This window comes from Nesoenas mayeri (assembly GCF_963082525.1).
Source record: "Nesoenas mayeri genome assembly, chromosome: 7".
Classification (NCBI taxonomy): Eukaryota; Metazoa; Chordata; class Aves; order Columbiformes; family Columbidae; genus Nesoenas; species Nesoenas mayeri.
The window spans coordinates 40,249,471-40,268,796 of NC_137551.1; the positions used below are offsets into that span (position 1 = coordinate 40,249,471).

Consider the following 19,326-nt stretch of genomic DNA (forward strand, 5'->3'; position numbering starts at 1 on the left):
GGGGAACGTTGCAAAGCAGAGCTAAGGCGCGGTTGCAGGCTCGGTGGCGTGGCGAGCGGGGCGCCGCTTCGGCGGGAGCTCGGGGCGAGGCGCGGCGCGGCGGGCTCTCTGTCCCGGTGGCGCGGCTGTGGCGCCGCGGCTGTCTGTGCGCTTTTTTCTTTGGTGGCGTTTGTTTTTTGGGTTATTTTTTGGGGATTCCCGCGCCACGAGCGCTCGGCCGGGGCTGCCGCGGCGGGTCTCAGTGTCGCCGTCCTGTGGGCAAAGCGCGGTACTGCAGCCGGCCGCCCCAATGCGGTGCCGCGGCGCGCCTCAGTGCTGCCGCCCTGTGGCGAAACCCGGGTACTGCAGCGCACGGCCAGGGGGCAGAGACGCCGTTTGACCCGAAGCGCTCAGAAGTGCCAGGTAAGTGCCAGGTAAGAAACACAAGCAGTCCGAGGTGCCCGATAAGAAACAAACGTCAGAACCGGTAGGAGCTGCGGCTTCACAGCTCTTTCGGCGTTGATCGTATGACGCTGATTTTGATGCTAGTCATTCTTACTTGCATTATGCTACAGTGTTCTGTTTGGTGCTGCTCTTGCGTAACAAATTAGTTTATATCTATAGTAAAAAATAATGTGTGCTACTTAATCCGCCCGGTAGTAACGTAATGATAAAAACGTTAAAGTGGAAAGAAGTGAAATTATTTAGGCGTGAGCAATAACTAAATTTCATTTCAGCTATTACTTGGTGAACTAGGCAGCGGTTCTTCCCAATCTGAATCCTAGTTTAAAAAGCACATTGTTTGGAATTCCTTTTAAATGATAAAGGCGGAAAACTGATGTGGAGTCATTGGTAGCTACATTTGAACAACCTGTACACCCACAGTACTGCCCCACAGCACTATATAGCTCCTGTACTCTGCCCCATACATCCACAGCAGTGCCCCACAGCACCCCATAGTGACTCTGTTCTTCCCCATAGACACACAGTGCTGTCCCACAGCACCCCGTATCTTGTTCACTCTGCCCTATAGACCCACAGTGTAACCCCACAGCACCCCACAGTTCCTCTGCCCTACAGATCAACCGCACAGGGCTTCACGAAAACCAACAGTGTCTGGCAGAGCCCGACAGGAGTGCAGGTGCTGTCACTTCAAGTGAGATTCCAGGTGATGTGATCGGGGTGGTGGGTGGGCCTGGGGTGATTGATCCCTCCCCTTCCCAGGGGATTGTAGGAAGGGGTGGGCGGGGCTCAGGGTATTTGAGCCCCAGTCCCCGGGGAGGGAGCTCGTTCAGCTCCAGGACCGCTTGGGTGCCGGTTCTCTGCTGCTCTTTGGGCAGTCGGCAGCTTTTGAGCTGTTTCAGCTACGTGGGCAGACGTCTTAGGAGAAGCGGAGGTGTCCGTTTGAGGCAAGAGCTTCGGGCGCGGCAAAGGTTCAGTAGCAGCTGTAGTAGAAAGGTTGTTTGTCATTATGTTTCATTGGCTGATTCAGTTCCGGGTGCTTTGCGTTTTCCAGTAATTCCTGACTATGATGAAGATGGAGTGTTGTGTTTTGGTTTGCATTGCTGTATTAATAGCTGTTAATATAATCTCCTCTCCTAGAAGAGCGTTTTGTTTCCAGGACCTTTGCAGCGTGCAGCGTCCCCCGGTAGATCGTTCAAACGTACCTCCCGGAGCTCAGCCAAGGCGAGTAATGACTCGTAGACTGCTACCGATAAATATTATTCGGGTGCCTAATCGTAGGCATGTCCTTGCTTTCCTTATTGTAGGTGATGATGGAGAAAGTGAGAGCTGCAGGAAGATCCCCGTTAGCCCACGTGGCGTTTTCCTCTGTTGAAGATGGATCTGGTCCCTTGTCCCTCTAAAAGTTAAGTGGAGGCACGAGGGCTGGGAAGGGGCTGGGAACTGCAGGGAGGGTTTAAAGTTCTCAGGCAGAAAAGGGCAGTCCAGGAGCAGTCCCCTTTGGGCAGATAAACGGGGTCAGGGAACTTTACAGCGCCACGCCAGCGTGCGCCGGGCAGGGCAGCTCCAGCCCGCGTCTGTTGTCGCGTAGTTCGGGAAGCGCGCCTCGCGCCTGTCAGACGATCCTGGGCTACCATTGCGCTCCAGGGGCACGAAAGCCATTTCAAGCGCCATCCCGGGGTCTGGCAAGCCGGTGCCGATCGGGGTAGCACCAATCGGGTGCTGGTTTTCTTGTATCGACAGCCGAAAGGGTGCACGGTTCTTGCATCTTGAACGTTTCCGGTCAGTTGTGTTTTATGGTGTAGTTCTGGGCTGCGACAGCAGCTCTGCTCTCTACCCATCCAGTCTAAGGGACTGGCACTTCTTCCCAGCATCTTGAAGGTTTTAAGTCTTGCAGCAGCTTCTCTGTGCGTTTGCGCCAGAGCTGCCGTCTCATAAGGGGCTCTCACCAAGGAGGAGCAGTAGATGTGGTGCCCCCGCCCTGGGAGGTAGACCTGGGGGCCCCCGCCCTGGGAGGTAGACCTGGGGGCCCCCGCCCTGGGAGGTAGACCTGGGGGCCCCTTGGGAGGGTTAATCCCAATCCTCGTTTTTTTTGGCAAGCCGGCCCTCGGCACCTCTCCGGTGGCCCCTGCGCAAGGAGCAGGCTCAGGCAGGGGTGAGCTACGGTGCTAACGGCCGCTGCTTCTTCTTTCCCGCTCCCAGAGGCCACGCTGAGGATGTGGCCGTTCGCTGCCCCCCCGGATATGCCGTGGGCTGCGCCCGCCTCGGGCTGGCGAGGCTCGTCTCGCAGCGCAGAGGGCAAAGGGACGGGGAAGCGCGTCCCGTCCGTGGACGGGTGCTGGCGCGGCTGGAGCCGGAGAGGTTGGGGAGAGGTAAAGAGGAAGAAACGCGGGGCCGTGGGCCCGACGTCTGCTTCCTGCGGCGGGCAAGAGAGAGAGCCCCTCTCTGCGGAGGGCGAAGGGTCCCTCTGCGTGGCGTGCGGCGGGCCAGGCCGGCAACGCGCGCGGCAGGGTCCGTGCGCGTATCCTGGAGCGGGACGGCTGCGTGGCGAGCGAGCCGGCGAGGCTGCGTGTCCCCGAAGCCTCGTCTCGTGGGAGCCCTGACACCCCACCGTGTTCTCCTAGGCTGAGGACAGCCGAGCGCCCCGAGGGAGGAGAGGAGGAGACAGGAGCGTCTGAGCTGTTAGAAGCCTCCTGGCGGCCACGGAAAGCGAGAGCCGCTGTGAGTCCCTGGCCCTCGGGGCCTCGTCCCCGGCTTGTGTGTCCTGGTGCCTCCCTGCCCCTCCGTCTCCTTTTTCCCCACGCTTTCTCTGGCCCGTTGTGGCCCCCGCCGCTCTGCCGCCCCCGCTGCTCTCTTCCTCTCTGCGTCTGTACGTGCTGCTCTGTCCCCCGACCTTCCTGTCTTTCTCTTTCCTTCCTCCCTCCCTCCGCCTTGTCTCTCTGTGCCTTTCTCGTGCTCCGCGTTGCTGGCTTTCTTCATTCTGTACGGCGCTGTTCCCGTCCTCGTTCCTGTTCTGAGCCTTCGTGCTGCCCCCCGCCCCGTTTTTCTCTCGTTTTGTTGTTTTTTCCCTGCCCTCCGTCTCTCCGCGGGGCTCCTCGTTCCTCTCTTTCCTCCTCCAGCCCCCTGTGCTCCCCGCCGTCTCTCTGGCTCTGCCATCGGTTTTGCCCGTTGCTCTCCCTCTTGCTTCCCGTTGATAGGAGGAGCAAAAGTCTTTTAGAAAGCCCTCGGCATGAGGTAGCAAGACTAGGCCTAACGTAACAGAAACCTAACGGAGCAAAACTAGCTCTGTAGGGACTGGAGGTGGGGCAAAGCGGGATGTCCTTGGCTCGCAGGCTGGGAAGAGGGAACGTTCCACTGACTGGAGAAGGAGCTACTGGAGTAGCAGCACCAAATGGCAGTGGGCGTGCTCAAGAGATGAGGTCGAGAAGCCGACACCGGGGCGGGGGGGCACCGGGGACCCCTGGAGACCCTTGACGGACACTCTGGCGTACCGACGATGGACTGCCAGCGGAGGGTGGCGTTATGGAAAGCGCTTCTGTTTAAGGCGTTAACTAAGCGCTAGCAGCAAACGAACGTGCAATAGGTGTATGTCATAAATACCAAGGAGCGTGAGTCACGCGCACGCTCGATGACAGGGGCGATCCTCTGAGCGTGCGGCGTGCTGTATTGAAATTGCCTGCCGTTTAACGCTTTCAGAGCAGCGTTAAAGAGTCTTTTTTGCCGACTTTTTGGTATTTCCCCGCGTCCCGTGGCTTCTCGCTGCGTCCCCGTGTCCCGCTCCCCGCCCGTGGCCGCGTTCCTCTCTGTCCCGTTGGCCGTGCCGGGCTTTTTTGCCCCGTCTCCGCCCCGCCGCGCCGATTTGTTTCTTCCTCTGCCCTGTTCCTCGGTGCTCTTCCGGCCTCTTTTCCGCTGTCCCCCCCGCTGCTCTGTTCTCTGCCTTGTTTTTTCAGATGCCTGTCCCTGCTTTCTCTTCTCGCCTTTGCGGAGAAGCTGCCGGGGGGCAGAGCCGCTGTTTGACCCGCGGGGTTCGCAGTCAGGTCTCTGCGTGTCAGTGTCCGTCCCCCCGACGGGGGTCAGGTCCCCGTTTGTGTGCAAACAACATCCCTCCCTCGGTGCCTCCTTAGAACGTTTAATGGTGTAAATATTGCTACTGCTAACGTTGTCGGTGCGGCTTCTTTCCTCAGCGGATCCGTCTTGCGGTCGGGGGCCCACGAGTGCTTGGCAACAGCAGAAGCGGCTTGAAGGGACCGGCCGCCGGAGGATGCCGAAGGCTCCTGGGTCGCTGACGGGAGCGGCTTTGCGTAAAGCCAGGGGTACGCGAAGCCGGGCGTGCGGTGACGGCTGCCCAGCGGGTAATGGAAGCGAAACCTTTACCTGCAGGGACTTCTGCCCAGAAAGCTGAAGAAATTGCTCTCACGCGAGCTTTAGAATTACGCAAAAAGAAGAAGATTAATATTTGCACTGATCCTAAGCAGGTTTTTCGCATGGTGCGTGCCCTTGAAGCCATTTGAAAAGAATCAAGTTTATTCACAGCACAAGGAAGGCGGATTGAACATGATGCTCCAGTTGCTGGAAGCTGTGCTGTTGCTAGAAAAGCCGCCGCCACGCGTTGCAAAGGGCCTCGGAAGGGAAACACTGATCAGGAAACTGTAACAAAGAGGCTAAGAAATGAATAGGAGATTTCTAGCCGAATTAGAATTAGGGTCCAAAGAAGCTGTCACCGGCGACGGGAGGGCAGCGGTGCCTCGCGGCGTGAGGAGCTGATGCGCTCTGTCGAGATTAGGCGAAAAGGTAAGAGCGAATTTATAAACTCTTTGCGAACGAGTGACCCGACAACGTGAAACGTGTCTAGAAAACCACCTTAGTACTGGATACAGGGTACAGACAAGAGCAACTGGACGAGGGAAATGTAGCAGGGCAACTCTGGCCAATAGAGTTCTCCAAAGTGCCTGGAAAAGGGGGGGTATCGATGTTGGCCGGCACGAACAGGTCCCTTCTCAGGCTGGCCAGCAGCATTGCCGTGCCGGGGGGCAGCTGCCGGGCTGTGGGCCGGGGGCTGCGGCTGTTTGGGGCGCTGCCCCCGCTTTGTTTTCCTAGGGGAGCCCCCCCCCGTTTTGGGGGGTGGTGGTACGTGCACGTGTAAGTGACACGATGTTCCCAGCTGCTTTGTTCTCTGCCTTGTTTTTTCAGACGCCTGTCCCCGTTTTCTCGCTTTTGAAGAGAAGCTGCCAAGTTAACGTATGCTGCGCTGAAGTTATAGAAGATGTAGCCCCTCCTTAAGCGGTTGACGTGCGGGAAAGGCTTTCTGACCGCCTGCACGGCGAGGGGACGTTTTTCGCCTTTCGGATCCTTCTGCACGACAAGAGGGAGACGGAAGGTTAAGTAACACGTTGTTTAGAAGCTGAGAGCTTAGTTTATATTTAACTAAGAATTCACAGATGCGTGGTCAGCGAGAAACTAAAGGGTTATAAGTAAGCTCATGAAATGAAGTAAAGAACGCGGCTTAGCCTTGGTTTTTGACTATGCACTGGAACGGCAATAACTACAGCAGAAGCTGCCGCGGCTTTAACGCGCAAGGGGCGTGAGCGTTGCGAAGCCGCCTGAGTTGCAGAGTGTCCTGATTGCGGTGCTGAGTGTTGGATAGATTGGAGCTGCGTAGCGGAATTGTTTTGTTTTGGAGAGGGTGGGATCAAGTTGGAGCACAGCTTGTGAGGGCGGTATGTGGTGGGTAGGCTTTAGTATTATGCGTGGAGCGGTGCTGTAAGCGTTGCTAGTTATTGCCTGTCTTTGTTCCAAGATGAGCCGCGTCGTTCTGCGTGACGCGTAACGGGAGGACGGCGTAGGAGCGTCATTGTGAAAAAGAGCCCGTTGGGGGGTATTTTAGCTGGCAGGAAAGAGACTGGGGAACCGCCCGCTGATAATGCGAGTAGAGCAGCCTCGATGAGATGTGATGAGCAGAGGCCGTTGTATAAAGTGGACAAGGAAGGAAAGGCTGCGGGCAAAGCGCGGTGCTGCAGCCGGCCGCCCCAGTGCGGAACTCTGCTGTGGAATTCATGTGTTTCAGAGGGGGAGCTGTGACCACCCCATGCTCAGCAGAGCCCCCAGCCCAGGTCGGGGGAGCAGGACTCGCGGCACCGTCCTCTGTCCCCAGCGTGCCGGGGTGCGGCTGCCAGCCTGTGGGACGTGGCTGCGGCTGTTCGTGGCGCTGCCCCCCCGTTTTTGGGGGCTCTGGTATGTACATAGGTAAATGGCATTTTAAAGTAATGAGCTGGCAGCTGGGGCTGTTTTCCTTTTCTACCTTTTTTTTTTGGAGTGAATAAATGGGGGGACTCAGGGCGTGACCATGATGTTACTGGAGGAGCAGGCCAGCGAGAGATGGGGGCTTACAGCCCCAAAATGCCTGAAGATTCATGGGCGGGGTGTTCAGTGGTGCTGTGGGGAGGAGAAATTACTCCCCATCCCCTGCAGGATAAACAGAACAATCCCACATCAAAGCCGTCCTAGAGAAATACTCACTGTTTGTCATTCAGGTTCTAGAACGGCCCAATGTCCTCTTAAAGGTTGTGGTGGTGCGGGTCAGGGATCCCCAGGCTGTGCCGGGACCACAGGACGGCTGCTGGTGGAACCGAAGTCAAGGACAACTTCTCAGAGGTAAGAACCTTCCGATTTGTTCCCCTCAGGACACATCCCTTTGCCTCTGGACCCCTCACAAGCTTACTCGCCCCCTGGTTCCCTCAGAAACCCATTTCTTTCCAGTTCCTCTGCGATTACCCTGCCTGCCTTTGGGTCCCTGCAGGCTCTTCAGTGGCATCACGGTGCCTGTTTGACCTTTGCCCCATTAAATTCCCCTCAAAACTTGCCCATTTGCTCTTGACACATCTCAGAGGCCTCATTTTTCCCTCTTGTCTCCTCTCAGGACCGCCCATCTGTTGGCCTCTGTCGAGGGTTTAGATTGTGGGGTGACAGTAACACCCTGGCAGACGTATTGTTAACCCCTTCTCTCCCCCACTTCCCCCTTTTGCCCCTCCCTCTCCCCTTTCCCACTCAGGACAGGCGATCGGGAGGGAAAGAAGGACAGAGAGAAGAGCGTTGGAAAAATTAACAATGTTTTACTAATGCTACTAATAAGAATAGAGAAAATCATACAAAATATACAAAACCAATCTTTAATGTCTCAGCACCTGCAGAGCTGGCACCCGAAGTCCTGGACTGGACTCTGCAGACAACTGGAGCTGGATTCAGTTTCTCACTAGGCCTCAGTTCGCAGAGACGACTGGCAAGGTCCTCTCCTAATGTCACCATAAGCAGAAGGGACGAAAAGGGGCCAAGAGGACAAGATCCTCGTGATCTCCCACTTTTATATGAAGTATTCACGTGAATGGGATGTTATACACCGTTGGTCAGTTTCTTGGTCACCTGTTTCTTGTTGCCCCTCTTGCAAGATGTGAATCTGTCCTTAGCAACAAGTTAGCATTCCATTGCTCTGTTTACCAAAACAGGTATCTGGTTCTCCAGGAAAATGCAGCTAATGTGAAGCTTTAGCTGACAGGCAAATTCACTAAAAGAGAAACTTGTTTTTTAACAAAACCAGGACTGCCCCCCACCGCGATCCCCTCAGAACTCCTCTGATTCCCATCTGCTCCTCTCAGGACAGCTGAGCTTGTCTTTTGGGGCCCCTGAGAGCCCCCATTTACCTTCTTTGACCTACCTTTGTTGTCGTTCCCAGCCCATCCTGGTGTTTTCCATCCTTCGGGACTTAGTTATTACTGTTGTGAGAGTCAGAGAGAAAATGAGGAGTCTCTGTGACTTACAACTGTCATTGTTGATCTACAGTATATTAGAGGCGGATTCTTGCAGGATTTATTGCTGCCTTGTCCTTCGCTCCTCCCCAGAACGTAGCGCTGGTGCGAGTTCCCCAGTACACGTGTGTGTGTCCAGCCGGGTACGTTTGCGGGTGAGCGCGTCAGGGTGGGCAGACGGCTGAATGGACGCGCAACTCAGAGACAGTGTTGCTGCGCAGCTGCTAAGGACAGCGCGTGTCCCGTGCAGAATAACATCCTTTGCGCTCCGTGTGCGTGTTCCTCCTTTGAAATGAAGTTGCGCTGCCCGGTGTTTCACGTTGCGTGCGGTACCTGCTGGGCTGAGTCTCCTCCCCGCGCTCCGGTCGGTTCCATCGCGCTGCCGCAGCCTCGGCAGCACTGTGGGGTTCGTTGGACGCGTTGCTGGCGGAGCCGGCACCGACAGTCTCTGGACACGTCGAGGCGCTGCGGTGGGTTTTCCTGGAAATTCCAGGGTCCTTGTGTTTTATTATTGTAACTGCTTACTTACTGTAAGACATTTAGAATTAAAACTTAAATAAGAGTAACCAGAAGAGTCTTTGGGAGTAAATAATGCCTCTCATCTACTCTAGCTGTTACTCAAGACTCTGCAGACAGTAATTATCCCCAATTTATGTAGTAAAATTTAAAAGAGTGGAATATAAATACTGGAGCACTAATTGGAAGTAATACCTGTAGAGAAAAAACCTCTAGTTTATATCTATAATAAAAAATAATGTGTGCTAGTTAATCTGCCTGGTAGTAATGTAATGATGAAAATGTTAAAGTGTAAATAAATGAAATTATTTAGGCGTGAGCAATAACTAAATTTAATTTCAGCTATTACTTGGTGAACTAGGCAGCGGTTCTTCCCAATCTGAATCCTCGTTTAAAAAGCACATTGTTTGGAATTCCTTTTAAATGATAAAGGCAGAAAACTAATGTAGAGTCATTGGTAGCTACATTTAAACAACCGTTATGAAATAAACTGCAGGCACGAATGACTGCATAGGAAACAAAATAAGGAAGCTTTAGATGTTAAACAGCAGTGGAAAGTAATCGGGAGTGTTTCGTATTTAAATTATAACAGAGCCATGAGATTGGAGGCAACAAAGCTCAGAACCAAACAGAGTCAAAACGTTACTTTTTTTTTTTTTTTTTTTAAAGAGAAGTTAAAAGGAACCACTAAATAGTGGCTGTTTATAAATAGAGGCAGTAAAGAGTTCCCAGGCAGTAATGATTCCCAACAGAACAGTAAAAGATATTTTGATGTAAAATAAAATTAGAAAAGTCTGAATTTAAGCACAGCTTTTTTGGGGTTGTGCAAAAACATGACCGGTATTAATTACCTCTGAGTTAAAATAAAAAGACAGCAAACTCGATGTGGTTAACAACAGTTAATTTTAATTTTTCAGCGTGCTATCCAGTCCGGCCTCTCCCTCCAAGGGCGTGGTCTGAGAAAGCCACACCCCCAACTCCACCCTGTCCCAGCTCCGCCCCTGCCGGTCTGTGCCCTCCCCGAGGCGCGTGTCCCTTACAGACCCCTTCCCTTTCATCGCGCCCACCCCCCAGCAGCACGGTGCATCGAAGCCCCGCCCACAGCTCCACCCCCAAACTCAGCCCCTGCTAACCCACCCCCCCTCAGAGCACGTGCTGTACAGAGCCCACCCTTATCTCGGCTCCACCCCTCCTTTCCTAAGCCACGCCCCCCTCGGGCGTGTCCCTCTCCCTTCCTCAAGAGGCTCCTCCTATGGGGGCGTGGCACACGGAGGCTGCACCCCCTGCCCACTTTCCTCAAGCAGGCCTCCCAATGGGCGTTTCTTCACAGTCCCCGCCCCTCAGCACTGACCCCACCCCGGTGGGTGGGGCCGCACTCAGCTGCGCACGGCCCCCCGCCCCCCCCCCAATAGGTGACCCCAAAGTAACTCCATGGCTGCCCCACAGGTACCTCTATAGCAGCGCTGTTCCTGCCCCGTAAGAGCTCCAGACTCGCCTCTGAAGAGCCCCTTGGCAGCCACTGAAGTGCCCCACAGGTTATCACCACAGCCGCCCCATCCCGCCCCACGGCCGCCGCTGCGGGACCCCTGGAGCCCCCGGCCCTACAGCGCGCGGTCTCGCTCCCCCGGTGCCCTTGAAGCCACGTCCTGGCCGCGGCCGGAGCAGCCGCCGCTTTCCGCCCCCCCACATCCCCCGATCGCCGCTGCTGCCGCGGCCGGAGCAGCCGCCGCTTTCCGCCCCCCCCAAATCCCCCGATCGCCGATGCTGCCGCGGCCGGAGCAGCCGCCGCTTTCCGCCCCCCCCACATCCCCCGATCGCCGCTGCTGCCGCGTCCGGAGCAGCCGCCGCTTTCCGCCCCCCCACATCCCCCGATCGCCGCTGCTGCCGCGGCCGGAGCAGCCGCCGCTTTCCGCCCCCCACATCCCCCGATCGCTGCTGCCGCCGCGGCCGGAGCAGCCGCCGCTTTCCGCCCCCCCACATCCCCCGATCGCTGCTGCCGCCGCGGCCGCAGGAGCCGTCGCTTTCCGCCCCCCCCACATCCCCCGATCGCTGCTGCTGCCGCGGCCGGAGGATCCGCCGCTTTCCGCCCCCCCACATCCCCCGATCGCTGCTGCCGCCGCGGCCGGAGCAGCCGCCGCTTTTCCGCCACCCACATCCCCCGATCGCTGCTGCCGCCGCGGCTGGAGCAGCCGCCGCTTTCCGCGCCCCCCCCACATCCCCCGATCGCTGCTGCTGCCGCGGCCGGAGCAGCCGCCGCTTTCCGCCCCCCACATCCCCCGATCGCTGCTGCTGCCGCGGCCGGAGCAGCCGCCGCTTTCCGCCCCCCCTACATCCCCCGATCGCTGCTGCTGCTGCTGCAGGAGCCGCCGTTTTTCCGCCCCCTACGTCCCCCGATCCCTGCTGCTGCCGCCGGTTTTCCGCCTAGCCTCAACTGTCCTCCTTCGTCCTCAATCGCCGCCACATGCCGCCATAACGTCTCCTCTTCCGCCATCTTGTCTTCCCCTTCTGTTCGCGTTCGCTATTTTATACCGAGGGAGGGAGGAGGCGCTCGCTGATTGGCTGAGGTATCAGCCGCGGAAGTCGCCCATTGGCTCATCCCCACGTGGCATTCCCCGTGAGGGTGGGAGAAAGGCGCTGATTGGTCATCCTGTCGCTGAGGGGAGGAAGGCACTGATTGACGTTCGCAGTACCAGGCGCTGATTCGCTAGCGCCCCTGAGGTAGAAAAGGCGCTGATTGGTCGCCGTTTTCCCGCCGACGTTCGCCCACAGCAACGAAGCGCTGATTGGGCAGCGCGGCTGAGGGGGGGAGGCTCGCCCATTGGCCGGAGGGCGGGCGGGGGGCGGGACTGGGCGGGACAAGGAGGTGATAAAGGGGGCGGTGCAGAGCGCACGCAAGACTGGAAACGTGGAGGCGGCAGCGGCTGCGGGAGCTCCTGAGCGCTGACGAACCGGCCGACCCCCCCCCCCCCCGCCCCCGCGGGAAACCCGGGAGCGGCAGGAACGGCGGCCGGAATCAGTTAACGGGGCGGGTTAGGGCGGTAATTATCGTGCGGGTGTTAATTGGGGCTCGGCGGGTTAATGAGTGACCGGCGGGCTGGGGTGTATCTGGGGGTTTTGATCGAAATTGGGGTTTTAAAGCCGCGGGTTTGTGATGGGGGGGGCGGGGGGCGATTAAGGCCACCGGAGCCGCTTTAACGGTTTAAATCGTTGTGTTGAAACCGGGAGGAGCTGGTTCGGGGCTTTTCTCAGCAATCGGGGCTGGTTTGGGTCGAATTCGGCTTTTAAAAGTTTTTTTAGCGTATTTTTTGGGTGCCGATTTGTGCCAAAAGGCGCCTTTAAAATCTGTTTATTGAGGGTTTATCGGGAGAATTAAAGTTTAAAGCTCGGGGAGATTTGGGGCTTTTCCCCGGGATTTTGAGTCCAAATCGGGTTTTTTTAGAGCCCTTATTTATTTAAATTGTTATGTTTGAGGGGGCTTTTTGGGGTTTTATTTCGCTGAGCTGGGTTCGGGCGGTTCGAGGCTCCTGAGGACGCTGAGTTGTTTTAATTACTTAGAGCTGTGAGGAGCCATTTGGGGCCGTTTGGGTCTAAATCGGCTTTTTAAAAGGTTTATTTAACGCGTTTAAAGTTGGAGGGGCCGATTTGCGACTTTAAAGCTTTTTGAATCTACTTATTGATAAGAATTTATACACTAGATTAGTATTTAAAGCCCGGGGGAGATTTGGGGCTGTTTCCCAGGACTGCGAGTCCAAATGCGGTTTTTTCTTTTAACCGCTTATTAATTTAAATTATTATATTTAAACGGGGCTTTTTGAGGTTTTATGAGGTTTTTTTGAGCATTTTGGGCGGTTCTGAGGCTCCTAAAGCCGCTTAATTGTTTAAATTATTAATTGTTAAAATAATTTAAATAGTTGTTGAAATAAGTGTGTAAATTATTGTATTTAGAGTCGGGAGGGGCATTTTGTTGCTTTTTGAGGGGGTTTTAGGGCTGAATTCACTTTATTGAACGTGTCCAGAGCTGGGGGTCCCGGATCTGTGCTGATTTGCGCCCCAAAAAAAGCTTTAAAAATCTATTTATTTGTAATTTACTGAATTAATATTTAAGCGGGAACAAATTGGGCTTTTTTAACCCGCCGCCATTTTGTCTCCCCCGTCCCGTTCTCCCCTCACGCTGCGGGGGCCGAGGAGACGCTCGCTGATTGGCCGGTGCCGTCTGGCGGGAAAGCCTCTCGGGGGCTCAGGCCAGCTCGGCTGTCTCCGAGGGACAGGAAGGTGCTGATTGGTCGCTGCCTCTGAGGAGAGGAAGGTGCTGATTGGTCACCGCCTCCCTGAACCCACTTAATTGTTTACACTGTATTTTTAAATTTATTTATATATTTTAATTTAATTTAACTTAATTTTAATTTAATATATATACTATTTAATTTATTAAATAATATATTAATATTAAATCTATAGTTAAAATCAATATAGTAATATACTACTATAAATGATATAATATGATGAATAGTAGAAATATATATAATATATAATCTGATATAATTAACTGATCAACTAATATTCATTGATATTACTTAATGTAATTTATAATTAATATAACCTAATATTGTAATAATGATATTCATTATATAATATTAATATCTATATTTATATAATTACTATGTAATGTATCTAATCTATTTTTACATATATATCTTATTATATAAAGCTGTGAGGGACCATACTGGGCGGGTTTTTGAGATTTTTAAGGCTGTTTGGTCTCAAATTCAATTTACTTCATTTTGGGGCTGTTTTTAGTATAATTTGTGCTCAAAGAAGCTTTTAAGATCAATTTTTTTGGCAGTTAATTTGCTCACTGGGTTAATATTGAAGCGGGGGGATTTGGGGCTGTTTCCCAGGACTGTGACACAAATAACGGCCCTTTCCTTCCCTTTCCCACTGCAGCTCCTGCTCAGAGAACAGTGAAGGCAGCCTGGCCGCCCCCCAACTCCGGCTGACGGGGCCCCCCCCAACTCCGGCTGACGGGGCCCCCCCCAACTCCGGCTGACGGGGCCCCTCAACTCTGGCTGAGGGCCCCCCCCAACTCGGGCTGACGCGCCCCCCTCCAACTCCGTCTGCCGGCCCCCCCGCCCTCCCCTCTCCGGCTGACTGTGCGCCCTCCCCACCCCCCCCTCCAGCTGGCTGCGCCTCCACTGCACACCATGGCAGGGACGGGAGGGGGGATCACAAAGGTCTATGGGGTGGTGTGGGAGTCAGGGCGGCTGTGAGGTCAACGGGGCCGTTGTGGGGTGAAACACCCCTGAAGAGGCTGAACGCCCTGCAGATGAGTAAACCACACGCTGACACACAGTGCCCCATAGCACCTCCATTCTGCCCTATAGATCCACAACACTGCCCCACAGCACCCTATAGCTCCTGCTTGCTATCCCACAGCACCCCATAGCTTCTCCACTCTGCCCCATACATCTACAGCACTGCCACAGAGTACCTCATATGTCTTCCACTCTGCCCCATGGATGCAGAGTGCTGCCCTGCAGCAACCTATAGCTCCTCTGCCCTATACACCCACAGTACTGCCCCACAATGCTCCATAGCTCCTACACTCTGCCCCATAGACCCACAACACTGCCCCACAGCACCCCAGACATCCTCCACTCTGCCCCATACATCCACAGTAGTGCCCCCCAGCACCCCATGGCTCCTGCACTCTGCCCTCTAGATGCCCAGTACTGCCCCACAGCACCATATAGCTCCTGTACTCTGCCCCATACATCCACAGTAGTGCCCCCCAGCACCCCATGGCTCCTGCACTCTGCCCTCTAGATGCCCAGTACTGCCCCACAGCACCATATAGCTCCTGTACTCTGCCCTATACATCCACAGTAGTGCCCCCCAGCACCCCATGGCTCCTGCACTCTGCCCTCTAGATGCCCAGTACTGCCCCACAGCATCATATAGCTCTTGTACTCTGCCCCATAGATCCACAGTAGTGCCCCCCAGCACCCCATGGCTCCTGCACTCTGCCCTCTAGATGCCCAGTACTGCCCCACAGCACCATATAGCTCCTGTACTCTGCCCCATACATCCACAGTAGTGCCCCCCAGCACCCCATGGCTCCTGCACTCTGCCCTCTAGATGCCCAGTACTGCCCCACAGCATCATATAGCTCTTGTACTCTGCCCCATACATCCACAGTAGTGCCCCCCAGCACCCCATGGCTCCTGCACTCTGCCCTCTAGATGCCCAGTACTGCCCCACAGCACCATATAGCTCTTGTACTGCCCCATACATCCACAGTAGTGCCCCCCAGCACCTCATGGCTCCTGCACTCTGCCCTCTAGATGCCCAGTACTGCCCCACAGCACCATATAGCTCCTGTACTCTGCCCCATACATCCACAGTAGTGCCCCCCAGCACCTCATGCCTCCTGCACTCTGCCCTCTATATGCCCAGTACTGCCCCACAGCACCATATAGCTCCTGTACTCTGCCTCATACATCCACAGCAGTGCCCCACAGCACCCCATAGTGACTCTACTCTTCCCCATAGACCCACAGTGGTGCCGCACAGGACTCTACTCTGCCCCTTAGACCCAGAGAGCTGCCCCACAGCAGCCTGTAGGTGCTGCATTCTGCCCCATTGGTGCAAAGTGCTGCCCCACAGCACCCCACATCTCCACCTGACCACCCTTCCCTCCTGACCACACCTGCACTGCCCACTATGGGTGGGTCACAAGGGTCTGTGGGGTGGGTGTGGGGGTCAGGAGGCCTGTGGGGTCAAGGGGGTTGTTGTGGGGTGAAACACCCCTGAAGAGGCTGAACCCCCTACAGATGACCCACACAGTGACCCACAGCAGCCCATAGCCCCTCTGCCCTGTAGAGTCACTGCACCCCATAGCTGCTTTTACTCTGCCCCATAAATGGACAGCACTGTTCCACAGCATCCTGTATCTCCATTCTGCCCCATAGACACACAGTGCTGTCCCACAGCACCCCATATCTTGTTCACTCTGCCCTATACACCCACAGTGTAACCCCACAGCACCCTACAGTTCCTCTGCCCTATACATCAACAGCACTGTCCCAGAAAACACCGTAGCTTCTTCACACTAACCCATAGGCCAGAAATGCTGCCCTACAGCACACTGTAGCTCCTGCACCCTGCCCCATAGACCCACAGCAGTGCCCCACAGCGCCCCACACATCCGGGCTGCCCTATACATCCACAGCACTGCTCTGCAGCACCATATAGTTCCAGCACTCTGCCCCATTGATATGGAGCACCCCACAGCTTCTGCATTCTGCACAAAGATCCACATTCCTGGGTCCCCTCACCCCACCAGATGTCCTGGGTTGCGATGCTGCACGGGGCCCCGTGCACAACAGAAAATGAGGACAGCGTGGCTGCTGGGCTCCACCCTACTTGGAATCCAAGGTGGCTGGGGGGGGCTGGCGGCCATGCTGGCACTGCCGGAGGGGCTGTTGATCTGGGCTGTGCTCAGGCGGCAGCTCCCGGCTGTATCGGCCGCTCCCATTGGCTGCCCCTGTTCCCCTGCACCTTGCCCATGGGAACAAGATGGCTGCTCTGATGGGTGGCCCTCTCAGCTGCTGTGTCCCTGCTGGTGGGTGGGGCCATGGCTGTCCTGGCTGCCAAGCCTGTGCTGGAAGGGTGGGGCTGAGGTGGGCGGGGTCTGCCTAGGGCGGCCATTTTGGGATGGGGCCCAAGGTGGGTGGTGGGACCTGTGACTTTGTTTACCTCTGATGGCCATCTTGGAAAAGGGCAGCGCTGTGCTGCTGCCATCCTGACATTGCTCCCGCAGGGCCATGCTGGGGGATTTTTAACCTGGTTTTGGGGCCAATTCTCACCCAATAAAATTAAATAATGTAAAAAAACCTTTAGCATGTGGTTTGTTCCATCTCCAGTGAAGGATTTGGGTGTGGGGTTTAGGGTCGAGGGTGGGGCTGAAGGTGTGGGCGGGGCCACTGCCCACTCCATGCCCCTCCCAAGCTCTCCCCAGTGTGCCTTCCCGGAGGGGTGTGCCCCAACCAGGCCCCACCCCCTTTCCAAGCACCCCACCCTCCCAGCTGGGCTCCTCCCCCTTGACCCACACTTCCACCCCCATTGGTGGGCTCCCTGCAGGGGGTGTGGCCTACAGACCTACAACTCCTTCCCCTCCCCTGCTGAGCCATGTACCGGACAGCATGACAGGGGCAGACAAAGCTCAGGAAAGACCAACAGAGCCAGGCAGGGCCTGAGAGAGATTGAGAAAGTCTGACAGAACCCGACAGGTCTCGACACTGCCCGACAGGGCCCGAGAGAGTTTGTCGGATCCTCCCAGAGCCTGACAAAGCTTGACAGAGCCCAACAGGACCCGTCAGGGCCTGACAAATCCTGTCAGTTCCTGATAGAGCCTCAATGTGTATGACAGATTCCTGGGGACCTCAACAGAGCCTGAGAAATCTGGAAAGGGCTCAGCAGAACCCAACAGGTCTCGACAGAGCCCTACAGAGCCCATCAAAGCCTGATAGAGCCTGACAGGCCTCAAGAGGTCTCAACAGAGCCCTACAGAGCCCATCAAAGCCTGATAGAGCCTGACAGACCCCAAGAGGTCTCGACAGGGCTTCACAAAGACCAGCAGTGTCTGACAGAGCCCGACAGGAGTGCAGGTGCTGTCACTTCAAGTGAGATTCCAGGTGATTTGATAAGGGTGGTGGGTGGGCCTGGGGTGATTGACCCCTCCCCTTTCCCAGGGGATTGTGGGAAGGGGTGGGCAGGTCTCAGGGTATTTGAGCCCCAGCCCCTGGACAGGTGCTCATGCTGCTCCTGGGCTGCTCGGGTGCTGGTTCTCTGCTGCTCCTTCAGCAGTCGGCAGCTTTTGGGCTGTTTAAGCTACATGGGCAGATGTGTTTGGAGAAGTAGAGGTGTCTGTTTGAGGTAGAACTTTCAGGACCAGCAGATTTTTAACAGCAGCTGTAGTTGAAAGTATGATTGTAACTATGTTTCATTTATTGAATCAATTCCAGGTGCTTTGCATTTTCCTAAAATTCCAATGAAGGTGGGGTGTTAATTTTTGGTTTGTATTGGTATGTAACAAGTTCCTGATATAATCTCTCCTCCTAGGACTGATTCTCAGGTTATCTATCAGGAGTTAGGATGAGCATCTAGTACCTGTAGGTGGAGTTTTAGCATTTCTGAAAGAAGCAGCAGGACCATAAGGCAGAGTGTCTTTCAAGCTACGGGGTCACTCATCACCTCCCTGATCACCCATAGAACAGTGTGTTATCCACAGAACCTTTGCAGTGTGCGGTGGACTCTGGTAGATCATTCAAATGTATCTCGCAGAACTCAGCCAAGAGGAGCAATGGCTAGTGAACTAGTATTGATAACCGTTATCTGAGTGATCATTATTGTGTATGTATTTTCTTATTGTGGGTGATAAAGAGGAAAGTGGCAACTTTCTGGTTTCTCCCAAGAACTACAGTTCTACATTTTCTTGCTGTCTTACGCGTCATTAGGGGTTGTAGGAGAGGCTCCGGCACGGCTTAGCGAGCGTGTGTTTTCTCGTGTTCCTGTAGATGCTGAAGAGGAACCCGGCGACGCGGGAAGACGGCCGTTGGCGCGCGTGGCGTTTTCCTCTGTTGAAGACAGACGGGTTGGGTCCCTGGGCCCTCTGAAAGCTAAGTGGAGGCACGGGGGCTGGGAAGGGGCTGGGAATGGCAGGGACGGGGGGTCTAGTTCTGAGAAGGGAAAGGGCCGTCCGGGAACCGTCCCCTTGGCGCGGGGAAAGGGCCCGGGGACCTTTACAGAGCCATGCCAGCGTGTGCCGGGCAGGGCAGCTCCAGCCTGTGTCTGCGTTGTGGTGTAGCTCGGGAAGCCTGCCTCGCGCCTGTCAGACGATGCTGGGGTCTCGTTGCGTTCGAGGGACACGCAAGGCATCTCGGGTACCGTCCCGGGATCTGGAACGCCGGTGCCGACTGGCGTAGCGCCCACTGGACGCTGGTTTTCTGGCATCAGCAGCCGAAAGCGTGGAGGGTTCTTGCGTGTCGGCCGTTTCTGCGCACTGGCGTTTGTGGCGTTGTCCTGGGCTGTGCCGGCAGCTGTGCTCTCTACGCATCCAGTCTCAGGGACTGGAACTTCAAGATGCTGGGAAGAAGTTCGTAGGCGTTGCAGCAGCTTGTCGTTTGGTTGCGCCGCCTCTGCTCGGTTGTGGCGGTGCCGCCGTCTGGTGAGGAGCCGTGGCGTTGGGCTCCTTGTTCACTTGGGGTTGTAGGAGAGGCTCCTCGCCTCACCGCTGCCTCCCCGTAGCTGATTTGGATGGATGCCTGTGTGGTCTGGGAGCGTCGTTTTCGTTGTGGAGCGTTTTTGGTGCCGTGGCCGTCGTGTGGTCTCTGACGTCGTGTGGAGCCTGTGTGTGCGCGGGTGCGCGTTTGGCTGGGAGCTGCTCTGCCCGGACGCGTGGAGTCGGGGGTGGGCGGACGGAGCTCTGGGAGCCCCCGGTTAATCTGCTGACGCGTAAAATGGCGTAGGCAGAGGTTGTGCGCTCACCTGGGACGGAGTAGCCGTGGGCAGG

The 19,326-nt window shown here is 55.7% G+C and overlaps 1 long non-coding RNA gene across 2 annotated transcripts; it reads left to right on the plus strand.

Moving 5' to 3' along the window:
- Positions 1-1,830: 1,830 nt before the first annotated feature.
- LOC308042190 lies at positions 1,831-9,806 on the plus strand. 2 transcript variants are annotated; one of them, XR_013922325.1, is made up of 7 exons: positions 1,831-1,846; positions 3,066-3,162; positions 4,626-5,232; positions 5,632-5,818; positions 6,239-6,672; positions 6,972-7,092; positions 7,620-9,806. It is a non-coding gene; the product is annotated as an uncharacterized lncRNA (long non-coding RNA). The 2 variants fall into 2 exon arrangements; XR_013922324.1 differs by having other exon boundaries at positions 5,632-6,672.
- The last annotated feature ends 9,520 nt before the right edge of the window (positions 9,807-19,326 follow it).